The sequence below is a fragment of the Bidens hawaiensis genome, unplaced genomic scaffold (genome assembly GCF_021521415.1).
Source record: "Bidens hawaiensis isolate Kalapana, Puna unplaced genomic scaffold, B.hawaiensis_p1.1 tig00062000_1, whole genome shotgun sequence".
Lineage (NCBI taxonomy): Eukaryota > Viridiplantae > Streptophyta > Magnoliopsida > Asterales > Asteraceae > Bidens > Bidens hawaiensis.
In genome coordinates, this window is record NW_027501108.1 from 40,394 (window position 1) to 55,414 (window position 15,021).

At 34.9% G+C, this 15,021-nt stretch overlaps 1 pseudogene; it reads left to right on the forward strand.

Moving 5' to 3' along the window:
- The first annotated feature begins 334 nt into the window (after positions 1-334).
- LOC143603468 (secreted RxLR effector protein 161 pseudogene) lies at positions 335-1,072 on the forward strand (annotated as a pseudogene).
- Positions 1,073-15,021: the final 13,949 nt, after the last annotated feature.

The window sequence follows — 15,021 nt, forward strand, 5'->3', positions numbered from 1 at the left end:
ACGTGCATGGAATGTAAAGTTAGATAACACGTTGAAGATTTCAAAAGTGTTCGTTAGAACAAGCAGTCTATACCAAGGCAAGTTCAAACTCTAATATGATAGTTGGAGTTTATGATGATGATTTGATTGTCACCGGATCACTGAAGAAAGAAATTGACAAGTTCAAATCACAAATGGAAGGAAAATTCGAAATGAGCGACTTAGGTTTATTAGGCTACTACTTAGGTATAGAAGTACCCAAACAGGGGGTGATATCTCAATTAAACAAACTGGTTATGTGAACAAGATTCTCAAGGACTCATAAATGTTTGAAAGCAATGATACAAAGATACCAATGGATCCAGGTTTTAGACTAACAAAAGTTAAAGGTGGAGAATCAGTTGATCCCACCAAGTATAGAAGTCTAATAGGATGCCTAAGATATCTCCTTCACACGAGACCAGATTTAAGTTATTCTGTAGGACTACTTAGTCCTTTCATGCAAGAACCAAAGGAGCATCATCTCAAAGCAATCAAGCAAGTTATTCGTTATATCAAAGGAACAAAAGATTATGGTATAACTTATCAAAGCAATGGAGGATGCAAGTTAATTGGTTGTAGTGATAGTTGCTATGGAGTTAACACTGAAGAAGGAAAAGGCACAACAGGAAGAGTATTATACTTTGAAAACTCTCCTATTAGTTGGTGCACTCAGAAGCAACCTACTGTAGCATTATCATCATGCGAGTCAGAATTCATGGCAGCAACCGCAGCAGCATGTCAAGCATTATGGTTAAAGAGATTACTTAGTGCTTTAACAGGATGGAAAGAAGAAAGAGTAACCTTGATGGTTGACAACCGATCAGCAATAGCCTTAATGAAGAACCCCGTGTTTCATGGAAGAAGCAAGCACATAGATACTCGTTATCACTTCATACGAGAATGCATTGAAAATGAACAAATAACTGTGGAACACATTGCTGGAGAATTACAAAAGGTTGACATCTTAACAAAGGCGCTACCAAGAATCAAGTTCATAACAATGAGGGAACTACTCGGCGTCAAAGACCTACTACAAGTTGATCGTGATTAAGGGGGTGGTTGTTGGATATAATAGCACTCAACTCAAACACAACTCGAAGGGTCATTTTAGTCATTTATATTTATATTATGTTTTAGTTTAATATGTTTATGTAAGTATAGTACAAGGGTCAAGCATGTCATTAGTTTAAAGTTGTATGCATGTATCGTGTATATAAATAGATGCCTGGAACATCAATTTTAACGAACCCCATTTAATCAATATACAGATTTCATTGTTTGATCAATTCGTTGTTATTTATCTATCCTATATATCAGTTTTATCAAGAAATGCAAATGAAAGAAATATATAAAGTACCCATCTTTCTTTTATCTTTTATACTTGGAAAAAACTATAAACATGAGCACTATATCATATAAAAATTGTTGCATTTGCATGGTTAGAAAATCGAACTTGGGTGGAACAACTTTTAAAATTAATGGGTGAACAATTTTCCAAACCAGACTAGCTTCTAGTAGTGTTTTAATATTCAACTACTCGGGTAGAACTAGCTTCTAGACATGCCTATTTTAACCAACATCTTTTCAATCATTGTTTTTTTGACCAATAAACAAGTGATATGTCAGCGAAGCCGGCTAAGCCTTAGCCGCCACTTTATGGACACGTACTTTTATGAAAAGAAAACGGGACCAACCTTTAGCCTATAAAAATTCGACACGTGACAAAGGCGGCTAAACTTAGCCTATATCTCTTGTTATCTAGCCGGCATCCTTGACTCTTAGCCGGCTTCGGGATATGTGTTTATTCACTCGGTCGGCTCCAAATATTGTTTCTTATCCGGCTCCAACTCGGCTTGTAGGCTAAGACTTCACTTAGCCATCTTCTTTTTTTCATTTAGCCGTCTACTTTTAGCCTCAAAATTTGAATATTTTACCAACTTTACCAACCCTATTAAATATTTAGCCGGCTTCTATCTTTTTATATCTTAGTCGTCTTCTTTGTCGGTGTAAATTTAGTCCCCAAATTAATACTTTTACCTACACAATTAAATATTTAGCCGGTTTCTATTTTTTTTTCTCTTAGCCGTTAATATTTTTCTCGTAGCCGACATGTTTTAGCCATCAGAAATAAATACATTTACATACCCAAATTTAATTTTCTCCAACCATTCTTATAAAATTATATAATCATCTTCACTCCATGTTATAAAACCATTTTCACCATAAGATGGAGTGAAAATGGTGAAAATGTGTAATTATAAGTACCATACCAAAAGGTTGTATAAATAGCATACCATTTTGCATAAATTGGGTTCAGTTATCAGTGTGGATGTGTGCATTAATTTCACTTCCCTCTATTTCAAAGTTCTAACTTCACTTCCCTATACTTTAAACTTACATCCCAGCACTCTACTTACAAATGAATTCACAGAATGACCATTCTATTTTTCAAACTTACATCCTAATGCTCTATGTACGTAGGGGTATACTTTAAAACTAGGATATAGCCCGTGTAATACACGGGGAGTTAAAAAATACAAGAAAATTAAATTTTATAATATACATAATACCGTACCTTAAATAATGATAAATAGAATTTATAAATATCTAAAAACCTCGTTTCCTAATAAGCTAGTGGTAGAGTGGTAAGGAGGTGGACCAAACTTCTGCAGTCTGCAAGAAGAAGACAGTTTGTTTTATAACGTCTGTAGATTGTTTAAATAAACTGGTGGTGGTGCTGGATGGTGATAATGGTAGTGGTGGGTGGTGGATAGTGGTGATGGGTGATGGATGATGGACGATGGTGGTGACGGACGGTGGTGGTGGCGGTAGACGGTGGTGGTAGAAGGTAAGGGTGCCCAAAATACCCAAACCCGATTGACCTGATCCGACCCTAACCCGAATAAGCTAATTAGGGTCAGGTTAAAAAAGGTCAAAAAGTATTAATCGGGTTGACCCAAATAACCCGAATTGTAAACAGAGTCGGGCTACGGGTTCATTTTTGAAAAAAAAAATCGGGTTTCGAGTTAACCTGAATAACACTATTAGTGATGATACTTTATTTCAAATACAATAATAAAAAGGTGAAATAAGCACTGAAAAATCAACACTTAAAGTTTTATAGAGAAGTTACTTATTTTATTTGTTCATGAACCGTTTGACTAGAAGTTCATTTAAAATTAGTGAATGAACATGAACAAATGTTTCACTCGTTCATCTATGTTTGTAAACATTCGTTTATGATCGTTCATTTAAGTTTGTTTACGTTCATTCATGCTCGTTTACAATATTAATTGAAAGTCATTATTTACATTTAGAAATTATATCACCATAATATGTTTATATTTGTTTATTTATGTTCATTTAAATGCGTTCATTTATGTTCGTTTATGTATGTTTGTGTTCGTTAATGTATGTACATGTTCCTTCATGTTCGTTTATCTTTTTTTAATTGGGTTAATTTATGTTCGTGAACTGTTCGTTTAAATTTTAAAGGACGATCATAAACAAACACGAACGTGTTCATTTTTTAACTAACGAACATGAACACAAATATATGTTCGACTATGTGTTCGTGATCGTGTTCGTTTAAAGTTAATGAACGAACACGGGCATGTCTTTGTTCATGTCCGTTCGGTTCGTTTACAAGCCTATAGGGGTGTTTGGGATTGCTTCTTGAAATTGCTTTTTGCTTTTTGGAGAGGCAAAATGTCCAAAATCCCATCCAAAAGCACCTAAAAGCACCAAATTTATGATTTTAGGTGCTTTTGGAGGGGCATTTTGGACATTTTTCCTCTCTAAAAAGCAAAAATCAATTTTAAGAAGCAATCCAAAACACCCCCTATATGTAATTATAAGATAAGTACTTGTGAAAGAAATTGAAAATTGAGTGAAAAGAGAAATTTTGCAACCCACGAGTTACAAAATTAAAATCAACTTAAAATTATAAAGTAACATGGTCAACCCAATTAACTGGAAACCCGAATAACCCGAACCTGACTAACCCGAACCTCAATAGGGTCGGGTTTCGGGTTAGATATTTTTTAAGAAAAACCCTACTAACCCGACTCGAATAACCCGAAACCCGACCAGGTTGACCTGATGAACACCCATAGTAAAAGGCGGTGGTGGGTGGTGGGTGGTGGCGGACGGTGGTGGGTGGCGGGGATGGTGGTGGTAGTGGCGAAAAACAGTGGGTGGTGGATGGTGGTAGCGGCAAACGGTGGGTGGTGGTGGACATTGTATGTTAGTAGAGTATAGTGTTTTAACCCTTTGCATACCTTACAAGATCTCAGAAGTGGATGGTCCAAGTCTGCATCAAGAAGAGCTTGCGCAGACACTTTTAATGAAACGTCTTCGAGAAAACAAACAGTCTGCAGATGGCAATGTCTGCGCAACGCAAACAAAAGAGGCTGTGAAGACCTTTTCCAGAAAAAAAAACAACACCTTAGTGTTACGTGTGACTCATGTTCGATTCTTGCTCACAACATTTAGCTTTAGAGGCACCTAGGTGATGATGACAGACTAAGCGAGCAGGTGGCTTTCACTAGTCGGATCATTAAATTGAACGGGTTTTATCTCACCGCATTGTCGTGCCTTCGGGCGAGTGTTCACAGGCGTTGTCCTTAGGTGAGGGATTTTCCTGGATCAAAATACGAGTGTATTCCGATGCGGTGAATTTAGCTAGTAGTCATTTGGAGGATTCGTTAGCCGTTAAAAAAAACAAAAATTTTCATTTAATGCGGCATTTAAAGTTACATTTATAACTTTGTTAGTAATTCTATAAGTGGTAATATACTAGTTGGCATACTAGTTGGCTACCTCTTGTTGAACAACATAAAAGATAATGATTTTGTTTTAATAGTATACGTAAATATGTAGATTAAAAAACAGACAAAATAAAACATCTTGCAAAGGAAGATTAAAAGTCTAATGTAAGCTTTGTTGAAAATTGTAAGTTGTAAGTTGTAAGTTTGTACGTTTCTCTTAACTTCATTGATCACGTCAATATCATTATCCTAACGAGCGACTAGTTTCAAAATTTGTTGTAAAAAATATATCATCAATTATACATTTTACTTTTGAAAAATCTATAAAAGGTCTTTAATGGGTTTATGTATGTGAACGCGCAGACATAAGCTTCTGAATATTGTTTGTTAAAAAAAACACATGAAAAGTGTGTTTATATTTTATATGGTTTTAAAAAATGAGCTAATATTCAACTTCTTCACACCCTACCAATACTCACTATCCACCACCACCACCCACCGTCCGCCACCACCACCGTCCATCACCACCACCACCTACCGTCCATCACCACCACCACCACCACCCACCGTCGACAACCAGTACCACCGTCCATCATATGTTTATTTAAAGAGTTTACAGGTGTGAGTTCTAATTGTTTTTTGTATTTTGTCACACCCCAACCCACGGCGGAAATGTCGGGGCACGACTGATTGCACAGTAACTCGTAAGACACTGTTAATAATAAAGTGACATTATCCAATTATTTAAATTTCCAAATAATTAAAGTACATCACCATATCAAAACAAATATTATCCAAAATTTAAAACAAATAAATCACTAATGTTTTTGGTTGATAGCCTAAGGGTATCCAACTACTGGCTTATCTTCAACTATCCAAGATGATAACCTGCAACATGTATGAAAATAATTTTATCAACACAAGGTTGGTGAGCAACAACACAATTTAATATATATAATAATAAAAAACAATTCTTATGCGGAAACGTAACCACAACAATTAAATTGCAACAATACAAATAATAATCTGTTCATCATGACACTAAGTCAAGCTACTAGGATGGCGTAAGATCTTACTAATGAGGATGTGGATGAGGATGAGGCCACCAACAATAAAACAGTAAACAAATAAGCACCTTACATGTTAACAATTAATTGAGTAATACACGAAACTTATATAATAGAATTTTATTTGTGGATGTGAGATAATATCATTGAGATTTATACAATGCATGTTGTCCCCAAAATAATAAAAACAAAAAGGGGATGTGATTTACTCACCTTACAAATTGGTGAGGGAAAGGAAATAGGAATATTAAAGAAACCAACTTAAGCGAGCTGACCAAACCAAACTTGATGATTTCCTAAAAATTAGTTAAATATTCCAAAGTTAAAATAAAACCAAAACGAACCAAAATTCATAATAAAATCTGATTTTAAACATAAAATTAAAGAAACGAACTTTAAACGAGTGTTCGGTTCGTAGTCCGTCCGAATGTCGTTATGAGGTAGAATCCGGATCCAACACGTCCAAAACTTAACTATAAACATAAGTTATTGATAAGTCATAAGCTAATTCGGGTCCATTCTTAATGTAATTGAAAAGCCTCAAATTAGTTTCCAACATAAACCCTAGTTTGAGATTGATGAAATTGAACATGAAATCCCTCGATCCATTTGAAATTGATTGAGGGCTTTCATTCTAATATTTATAACAAAACACAAAAAAAAAACAAAACTTACCCGAAAATTGAAAGAGAAATAGTTGGTATCAGAGCCACTCCTGTGCCGTTCGGGATGATGGGACACGCTTCATCGAGGACGTTGAGTCCAAAGGGGGTTGTTTGTAACACCCTTGGCAAACACAACATCGTCTCACTCTTAGGCAAATCCCACATCGGCTGTGGACAAAAGGGATCCTTGGTTCATAAGTAATGTCTTGCCTCTTAACATCACCAACGCGTTTTGGGCTTAGTTAGCTGTGGAGCACATGAAAACTCCACGGTTAAGCGCGTTTAGGTAGAAGTAGTACTAGGATGGGTGACCACCTGGTAAGTCTCTACCTGGGCAACCAAAAACAAAGCCGTGAGTTCCTGGATGGGCAACCCATCGGGGGCAAAGCGGAGAATATTGGTGGTACGAGAGGCCGGGATGTTACATATTTGGTCAAGCTTCTACTTTTTTTGACCGCGCCCGTATTGCACCTGTGCTTGAAACGGTGCGACCCGTGATCACAAAATGGAACAAAGAAGTTCTGACAAAATTTGAGTTATACGGAAAGCAGAATGGCTTTGAATCGTATGAGTTATTACCTACCTGGAAGGAAACCTTGTCAGGGAAGACATATCTTCTCTTACACTTAGAAAAAGATATTCATTTGAAGGATGCGGATATACAAGAGAAGAAGGGGATAATGTAGGCGAAGGAGCCAATCAGACGACAGAGGAGGAAACTGTTGAGGTTTGTAGTTTTTGTTTGTAATCATAATTTTGTTCTATTCACACTTAGGTGCACAAATATTAACCATAAACTGCACAAACAGAAACTACAGAATATGCATTAACTTTAGACCTTTTTTTATTAAACATGTTATAGGAACTCAACCGTCTGCTTGAAATTCTTGCAAAAGCACGTGATAATGTGAAGAAAAAGTTAGTTGATGTTGTCAGCCCCTTTTTCGAAAATGAAAATATCCAAAGCCTCAAAGAGAAGTGGCATTTGACATTTTCATAAGAGGCTTTGTAAGGGGGTGTTTGGCCTAGCTTATATTTTTGTTCTTATGCTTATTTGGTTTTGAAGCTTATAGCTTATTTTGATAAGCTCTTTTAAAGTGTTTGGATTAGCTTATATTCTACAAGTTGATAAACTCTTTTTAAGTGTTTGTGTTAGCTTTTTTTATTTAGCTTATGTTAGTGAAATGACCAAAAGGGGCATGGTTACATATTATCACATATCTTATATTTTATATGTATCTACTTTGTTTATATGAGTTATATCATCATTTTTGGATACACTTATATCAAGGAAAACGTAAAACTTCTACAAAAATACATTATTATTAATCTACCAACAATGTGATGTCAAACGTATAATATCTCCACCAACGTATTATATCTCCAACAAGTCTTTATGCATTAATATTGGTTCTGCATTATCATCTCCAACAAGTCTTTATTCATTAATATTAATCCACCAACAAGTTTTTATGCATTAATATTGGTTTTGCAAGTTTAAGCCTTTGTGTATGATAAATTTATATCTCCACCAACGTATCATTTGCTAAAAGCAATGAGCATTTGACATTTTCAGATGATCAAATGTTTACTACGGAAGAAAATGCTTCTTCAACCAACAATGCGGAAGAATATGCTATTCAGATGAGGAGGATCAGCAGTCTGATAACATTGTGAATTCTTCTACTGCTGCCATTTTCTCTTAAATGGATCTACTCGATGGTAATTTTTCTTCAATGTTATTTTTAGTCCTTTAGGTCCACAGAGAAAGACGCAAGCAAAACTAAAATCAGGTCCACAGAGTAAGAAGCAAGCAAAAGCAAGAAGGAAGTGATTGGTTGTGTTTGTGTTAGACAATTGGTTTCATGGGTTGGGTTTGTGTGCTATTTGGCTACAATTGGTTTCATGGGTTGGCTACAATTGGTTTCATCGGTTTGTTTGTTATTTGGCTACAAATGGTTTTTGTTATTCGGCTACAATTGGCTTTAGACAAATGGTTTGTAACAAATGGTTTAACTAGTTCTATGTTCTTTAGTTCCATGTAACTATTTCATATATTCCGTGTTCCAGATAATAGAATAAATATCCGACGAATGAGAACCATCTCTATCAAGATGACAGAACCATTATCTGTACTATAAATAGGATCCATTATAACAAGTCACATACTCATATTCCAGAATACAGATTCAAAGAAGTTCAACGATCGAACTACCAAAATCGAATGAGCTAGGAATCTAAGCTCTAAAGGATTAATTTTTTATTTAAAAGATAGGACTTGGGGGCTCTTATAGATCAATTTCATTGAAATTCCATCCAATAAAACGAAAGAATTATAAATCTCTAAAATGATAGATAGAAATACCACAATTAGAGCCATTACGACGCCTATCAAAGGGGTCGTTCCCCACCGAGGAACTACTTTACCATATTCAACATTCAAGGGTTTTAATAAATCCCCTAGAGTAGTTCGTCTTGCACAACCTTATATGTTCATCATTTGTAGCTCATTTTGACATTTTCACTTAGTTTGACTAACTAGAGTCAAACATGCTATTTCTTAGCGAATTGTGAAATGAAACTCTTTAAGGCTTATTATTCCTTACGGTATGTATGGCCTCTAAACAGTCCGTCATACTTCTGTATTGTCTCTTTATAGTTGACAATCATTTTGACATTATTCTGACGTTCGTTTATATGTTCTAAGACTTTATAACATTCATCATAACTTCTGTAACTAACCATATTGAGATTTGAATGATAATAGCTTGTATATTTGCTTAATGTATAAAAACGAACTTAAACGAGTCTAGTGATACTATACCTCTCTTCCACGCTATACACGATCTAGGGGAGCCTGGTAATATTTCTAACAACTCTGGAACGTATAATTAGAGGCTTCCCTTGACTAGTACACCTTGGTTTGGCATTGCACTAGCTTAACTACTTCAAACACTCGCTTAACTCACTTAAGTTGTTTAGAATGATTTGTGATGTTGTGTGAGGTATAGGGACGTCCCGGACCTGTTTATATAGCCTCTGAATTGTCTAATGAGTCATAAAATCGATTTTGACACGTTTGGGTCAAGTTTGACACATTTTTGCTGACGTGGCTGATGAGGCAGACCGTCTAATAATGAGACGATCCGTATTATAAAAATTGTAGGCAGATGAGACTCCCTATCTAAAAAAACTTAATATTTAAGTTATGGATGAGACAGACCGTATAATAATGAGACGACCGTCTCATCTGAAGTTTGAAAAATTACAGATGAGACCTTGGACATAAGTGTCACACCCCTAACTTACGACGGAAATGCCGGGGCGTGAGCTGATTGTCCACAGCTCTCAAGTACTATCATGCAATATTGAAAATTTCAACATCTATTAAATTTAATTTCAAATAAGAACAAATTATTCAATACAATATCCAAAAGACAAATAGTTCACCAAACAGACATAAACCATAAAAACAAATGTCTTGTTAATTTTCTCTATCTTTATTCTTAAGTGATCTTCCAAAACTTGAACTAACTTCACATCACACGATATCCTGCATATGCGTTAAAATAAAGGAGATTTGTCAACACAAGGTTGAGTGAGTTACACACCAGTTTTGATGTGTATATATATATATATATAGATAATAAATACGCAACAAAGTCAAATGAGTTAAACAATTCAACCAATGAGTAAATAAATGAGCAGTCAAAAAGCACGGAGCAATTACGACTGTCGTATGATCATACTATTATAAGATTATGCTGGACCTCTCCGAATGCGGTTCACATAAAGCAAATAAGCACATAACAATTAAGGTACAAATCATTAAACACAGGTGGAAATAGTTGCAGTTTGTGTATTTAGTAGTAGGAAATAAATATTAAACGCATATGTCCCCAGAACAGTATAAAATGAGTTTTAAAAGAGAGAATGTGGTACTCACCTTAACAGACGAGCAATAGGGAATATATAACAACAAAATGACAATTCGCGGGAAATCACGCGTTAACGATAAAGCCTATAAAGGAAGATAGAATACGGATACGCTAAGTTAATGAACTAGATCGGATATGAGAGTTTGATAATTATAATTTTATTAAGTTATATTTATTAGTTTATAAATCCTTTTTAATGATACTAAATATTTTTATAAAAATAAAATACATCTTTTAAACTTAATTAATTGGTTAAATATATCATTATATTGTAAAAATAAATTTACCTTTAATATATTAAATTGATTAATCTTATATATTAAACAAGTGGTATTATTTATACATATATATACCTATATGTATATTTACATACACATATACATATACATATAGACGTAATAAAGATGCGGGGAAAAACACAAGTATTATTGTCAATTTTATAAAATGACAATTTATTTATTAGTTATTATTATATATATTATTTATTAAAATAGTTTAAAAAGGAAAATACCAAAATTAGTTACAAAATGGGGTGGCAGGGACTCGAACCCGCGACTTGCCACTCCGCAACCAAGGTTCCAACCAGCTGGGCTAACCAGTTCATGTGTTATAACTCTGGAACTCTAAAATAAAAACAAACAGGAACCAGACCAGTATGAACCATAAACCCTAACAACAATCAATTGAATTAATCCGTGATTGTTAATCAAATTTATGTTAGAGCTTTTATTAAGGACACACCGACGATCTGAATGCTATAAACAATTACCTCACACGATGCTTGATGATGGGTGAATTAAATAGAACAGACGTCGGCCAAAGGAAGAGATGAACGAGCAATCAAACATGGAAAGTAACTCAATTATATATAGGGATATTTTCGGTTAGGGTTTTATGATTGTGTATACCAGTTCAATTGATTTATTAAGAAGGATTTCGTGCATAACAAGTTATAATAGTTGTCGGCTCGTTAATTAGGAATAGCATATCTAGAACGATTAAGTTAACATATTAAGATTGTCGGTATGGCCGATTATAGTATAAACGATATGTTAAGAGATTTGATTGCTAAATCTGTTACGAACATTGTGGTCCAAGACATCACAATTTGGGAATCGGGTATAAGAAATGGGTTTGGTTTAGGATCTGGATTAGAATAACCCATTTTGGTATATGGGTTACAACATAAATTACAAAAGAGACTCTGGAGTTCGAAGGTGGGTATAGTATAAGCTATAAGTTTAAGTTTGGATTGAATTCTTAAACTTAAGAAAGATATAATTATAATAAATAAATAAATAATAATATACTAATCAAACTAAACTCGATAAATGCGGGAAATTTTGTTTAATAAAATAACCTGAACATCGATCCGAGTCGGGTATTTAATAAAAATATAAATTCGAAAACCCGAGTTGTTACATTAAGTTTTGCAGACTTTGCAGTTTGGTCCCTCGACTTATAAAAAATCAAAACTAAGGTGATGTAGGAGCATCCGGTCCATTAAGTCGACCCGGCCCAAATTATATTTTTATTTATAAATAAAAGTGTTTTGTCTTTAGTTTAGTTAGTTTTTGAAAAAAGTTTGATATTATAAGAACACTGTTCTTGAACCTTTGGTTCGATTTTATCGTCTTTGATTATCATGAGTGTCTTGAGGCAATGATCGCTTCTAAAACTGCATCAGTTGGTATCAGAGCTTTTATTTCTCAAATGGCTCGACGTGAGGATGAATACTTTCTTGCTCATAGATTCGCCGCTAGTGGCAACGAAAAAAGTATGTTTGATTCACGTGCCAACGGTAGAGATTGGTATTCTACTAGCAGAGTCGCCGACAGAGGAAGTTGTGGAATATATCCCGACCTATGGGATCTTATGATTAAAAGACTCCGACAACGAGTACCCAACCTCGAGTTACGGCACGGGATTCAGCGACTCAAGCAATGGATCCAAGATATTAAGGCATCATCGACTTGGAAGGGAATGGAACCAGAAGAACCTGCCGGGGATGAGTTAATTGATCATCCCAGTGATGATACTATTTATAATTCTTCGCCCGGTGATGATTACCGAGATGAGGATTGATATTCTTGGATGTATGGTGAATCTTTGGATCTGAAGATGACGGAATACGCGAAAACATCTGCCCTTTTTGATGAAATACTAAGGGTTGCATCGGCCGATAATGGTGTTGTAATTAATATTGCCAACGATGTGGTTTCTACGTGTGGTTCTTGGGTGGATGAGGGCGGCGTAAGATTCGTTGTGGTTGATGGTTAAAACCCGAGGAACAAGGAAGGTCAGTCGGGTATTTTGGTAAGTCAAAACAATTTGAATTTTAAACATAGTGTTGTTCACATTGAAGATAGGGATGAAGGTGATCAAACTTTTGTGTACGATTATGGTGGTGGAAGTCCTATTAATTCAGAAACTGAAGAAATTAATGGGTCAATTGAACTTAATAGGTTAAATAATGATAAGGACGGTGAAAAAATCTCAAAAATAAACCATGTTAGTGGGGAGGTTGTAGGTCCCATTAATTGTGGAAACAAATTCAATACTCTAAGCATGCATAGTGATATAACTTTAAGGCATTTGAACAGTTTCAATGCATTCAAAGAAGATGGAACATATTATCTGTGGCGGATCGTGATGTCGTTGAATAAAAATCGGGTTAATTTTCCTTTTGAATTTGGTGTCTTTCCTTTGAAGTTTTCAAGTTTGTTTTTAAAGATTTTCAAGTTGTCTAGTAACAAGAACAAAGTAGCTGGTCTTTTATCTCGGGTTTTCAATGACTTTTTCGACATTCTCAAGACTTGAGGACGAGTATTTTCTGAAGACGGGGAGAGGGGTGTGAAGAGACCCGGGAACCCAATAAATCCACGTGGTACAAGTCTAAACCTGGCGAGACACTTAATAATATTAAGTTGTTTATACGGGTTGTGATAATAATAATAATTTGGAATCGGGTGGATGACCCTTTCGATCCAGGTGGCTTTGTCAGAAAACAAAACACGAGGACGAGTTTTTCTCAAAGATGGAGAGTATGATGCAGGAGCATCCTGTCCATTAAGTCGACCCGGCCCAAATGTTATTTTTAATTATAAATAAAGGTGTTTGGTCTTTAGTTTAGTTAGTTTTTGAAAAAAGTTTGATATTATAAGAACACTGTTCTTGAACCTTTGGTTTGATTTTATCGTCTTTGATTATCATGAGTGTCATGAGCCATTGATCGCTTCCAAAACTGCATAAGTCAATGGCTCAAGACACTCATGATAATCAAAGACGATAAAATCGAACCAAAGGTTCAAGAACCGTGTTCTTATAATATCAAACTTTTTTCAAATAATAATAATAACAAATTATAAACCTCAATAAAATTTAGTAGAAAGTCTTTACAACTTTTTCCACACATCACAAAGTGATAACTATATTAAACACACCCAACTGATCACATTCGTTCACTACGTAATTTCTCTTTTTGAATGTTCGATCTCGACGAACTGTCGATTTGTAGATAGAAAATTACTTAAATTTAAATTTACATGCATGTCTATTAACAGAATACATAGTTCTTTGTGGGAAGTGGGCATACAGATTCCACTTATGACTTGAACTTCAAGTGGCTCTACAGTTTCTCCTCATTTTATCTCAATTATTTTAGAGCCCATTGCCTGGTTTTCGTTGCAAAAGAAAGTGTTACTTTCAAGAGTATACAATTATTTTTGTAAACACAACAATTATATTATCTCTACATTCCCCTAAAACATGATTCGCTTGCATGCCACAAAACAATTTTTGAATTACCAAATTCATATTTCTTGTTTAGCATTATAGAATAATAAACTGCAAACATATTCACAAAAAGATCTAATCGAAGTATCAAATGTCTAGGAATTACACATCTAAAAAGTCTTAAATATCACAAATTGCAGACAACATTCACAACAATGGAATTGCTGGGTAAACATGAAATTATACAAAAAGTATATTTCAAAACTATAAATCTAATCAAGAATCCATGCATGTGAAATTGCCAACATATATAAAGATAGATTCTACAATAATCTAAGTATCAGTGTCAACATATTACTAATCAAAAAATCTGTAAGGTCCATTTTGTAGTGAGTCTTTCGTATTTGTATTTAATGTATCGTTTATGTATTTGTTAGCTTGTTGGACTTGTTCTTATGTATGTATGGGCCCAAGGCCATTTGTAATAGAGCCCATTGGGCCGATAATAATGAAAGAATGCTGTTTGAGCTTACACACTATATATAGAGTGTGTAACTCAAAGACAAACAACCTTTTGTCAAACCTTATCCTCTAACTACTCTCAAACTCTCTTTTCTCTCCCTTTCTCAAGGCAATAACATACTAAGCAAGATCCGAGATCTCGGTCCTCACTAGTGATTTTCGCTAGCTAGTGTAGAGGTTGATCCAAGTAAACTAGTAATAGTGTTGTTAGATCCGGTCAAGGGACCTACAATTGGTATCAGAGCTTTCAGGCTCTACTAGTTGTAGATCTTGGGTCACAACCTTTTTTGGTCTTGTTTTTGTT